Source organism: Crocuta crocuta, unplaced genomic scaffold (assembly GCF_008692635.1).
Source record: "Crocuta crocuta isolate KB4526 unplaced genomic scaffold, BGI_CrCroc_1.0 scaffold172, whole genome shotgun sequence".
Classification (NCBI taxonomy): domain Eukaryota; kingdom Metazoa; phylum Chordata; class Mammalia; order Carnivora; family Hyaenidae; genus Crocuta; species Crocuta crocuta.
In genome coordinates, this window is record NW_027528872.1 from 7,619,893 (window position 1) to 7,623,103 (window position 3,211).

The window sequence follows — 3,211 nt, forward strand, 5'->3', positions numbered from 1 at the left end:
AGGTATTAAGTTTATGTACAGAGCCTTCTGGCCCCTCCCCCCCCTCCCCCCCCCGAAATCTGCCAGGCAGGTTTGTATTCCCTAAGAAGACATCCAGGCCTTCCTCAGGGAATCTCACCTAGCCAGATCTAAAAATACCAGTATCAGGGATTTCCTATGTAACAATTATGTAACAGTTATGGTCCTGTGTTAACAATGTGACAACAGCCAGATCACAGCAGAGCAGCTGACATTCAGTAAGCCCCCACCCCATAAATACCTTCCAATCCACCCCACTCTCTAAGAAGAGCAGACAACCAAGAATTTGAAAAGGCCTTTAATATGAAGGATCTTAAAACAAAGGAGTATTTTTTTAAAGCTCTTGGACATAAAAAAATAACAGCAGAAAAAAATGGAAAGTAAATAGAAAGGTTAGAAAAAAAAAATGTTTAGGAAATCTCCCGGAAGAAAAATAAAGATGGGAAACCAAGAGTACATATAAGAATATCAGAAGACTAGGGGCACCTGGGTGACTCAGCCAGTTAAGCATACAACTTTGGCTCAGGTCATGATCTCATAGTTTGTGAGTCTGAGGCCCACATTGGGGTCTCTGCTGTCAGCACAGAGACCACTTCAGATCTTCTGTCCCCATCTTTCTGCCCCTCCCCTGCTTGCTCTCACTCTCTCTCAAAAATAAACGTTTAAAAAAAAATAGAAGACTAACTCAGTAAATCCAACATCCACATAATTTTCAGAAAGAGAAAAGGAGTTGAGGGAATACACAAGTAAATTTCTCAGAACTAAAGAACTTGACTTTCCATACTTAAAAGTTTAAAGTACCCAGCACAATGGATGACCCATTCCTAAGTGCATCACTGAGAAAATTTCAAAACATTACATATGAAGAGAGGTTCCTAACAGGCCTATGGTGGGAGTTGGAGGGAATGGACGCATACCAAAAAATTAAGAATCAGAATAGCATTGCATTTCTCAATAACATTTAGAAGACAGAAACAATGAGCCAATGCCTTCAAAATAAATCTAAGGAAAAGTTCTCCCCAACCTGGAACTCTGTACCTGCCTAATTGAGGGACAAGAGACAGGCAAGATCTAAAGAAACTGATCTCCCACACATTTTCTCAGGAAGGTAGATAGAGGTGATAATCAAGAAGGAAGTTAAGAGATTAACACAATTTGGAAGACCTACCAACCCAACAGGTGAGTAGCAGATCTAGAATGTAAACCAATCCAAACCATAACATACCAAAACAGGTGACATCTCCAAGAATGAACACCTAACAAGTTTGAACAAAGGTAACTGGCACAAATGAAGGAGAGCTTGGGGAGAAATTAGTACAAAATACAAATGAGAAAAGCTTCTCCAAAAAAAGTTATGCAGAAACAAAAAAAAAGCAGTAAAAGTACATATACCACATGGTCTAGATGTGAAAAACTCTAAGGTAAAGCCTGAGCTATTCTAAATCGTAACTGTAATAGAACCTTAGGAGGATGAGAATGTGTCCATGGGAATAGCACCCTCAGTATCTACATCACCCAAGTCAATAAATGATACCTGAAATTGAAAAACACACAGCAAGCTAAAGCAAGTTATTTACTGATATGGAGGTAAGTAATGTGAGAATCAGCAGAGTTATAAGTGGTTGCCACTGAGAGGTGGAAAACAGTGTTGTTACTTTTTTAGATTTGATTTTTCTTACAGTAGGTGCACTACAACAGCGAAAGTGAAAGTAAATTTTTTAAAAAAGATAGTTTTACGTAGCCTTGAAGGTAACAAAATTAAAATTGTAAGAGTGACACTATAGAGATAAGTTCAAGGGCTATCACATATATACTACCAAGGAAGATCACTAATGATCTTTACCTGGTATTGCTCACATTGATTTAAAAAAAAAAAAGAAAGAATAATCTCTTCCACTAGGGAGAAATTCTGTATATAAATCCAGTAATATATTTACATACAGTAAATTAAATCTTACATCAGGTCTAAATCTCACCCACAAGTCAAGCACTTGGTATGTAAGTTGGTTTGGAAGGCTACGTTTCCTGGGTATACAAGAATACCAGGGTGTACCCTTTAGGAGCACCATTTAGACTTATCTAAAAGCTGTATAATTGCTCCTGTTTCTTAAACAGGTAACACTAAACAGCTTGTGTTTTTGTTATGACTTAGGGTTTATATACATCACTGATATGTCTTACGCTGTCAAATACACAGTGTCCTACTCTACTGAATATAAGGCTGTTCTGACATTAAATATTGTTGGAACTACTGTGCTTTTAAATTTATTTTTCAATTTCTCTTCCCTTTTACTGCAGTCAGGGTAGCACTGTCTCTAGGTACTTGCTAATAGCAGTTCTTCCCCCTTTTAATTTGTGGCTTATTTGGCCAGGGCTTCAAAACCAGATCATTGAGTTTGCAACATAGAATAACAGCAAACAGGCTAACACTAAGGGAGAAAGAAGCCACCCTTACATAATTACAAGAGGTTTAACACATAGGCTAAAGGCAATGAGCAAAAAGATATTTACTGTGTCACAGATAAGTGAATACTGAAAAGCTGGATTTCAAATAGAAATGTATAATTATATTTCAGCTGATTCAAAAATACCTACTGACCATCAAATTCTATATATAATACTGGAGAAGTTTCATCTCCACCGAGAACAGTAATTTCACTGCCTGCCTTGAGTCTTTCTTCAAAACTTCAAGTGATTCTCACTTGATTTATTCTTGCTCAAAAAAACAAAAACCAAAGCAAAACAAAAACAAAAAAACCTAGCTAGTCTCAAAGACTACTGGTGAGATCAGGTCTGGCTAGCCACTTCCTGTCCCTCATAAAAGCAAATTGCTTCTAAGGACAAGACATGTTAAGAACAGAGACAGGATGGCAACACAGCTGTCTTTTCCTGCCCAGAAATGGCACTCCTCTGGTTCCACAAACATTTATTTATTTAATAAAAGTTTACTGAGCACCCACTATATGCAAGGCATTGTGCTAGGTGCTACAACTTCTGAAATGACAAAATTGTACATGTAGGATCTGAGCTAGTCCTTGATAGTGTTCCTGATTTGAGAGAGACAGGATGCCCCCCCCGTGGCTCAATTAAGGAGCTAAGAGCATGGATGAGGTCTGCTTTCCCTCCTTCTATCAGCCCAGCACAAACTTTTGCCTTTCTCAAATCAGTCATAAGTCAAAAGAAATAAGGCACA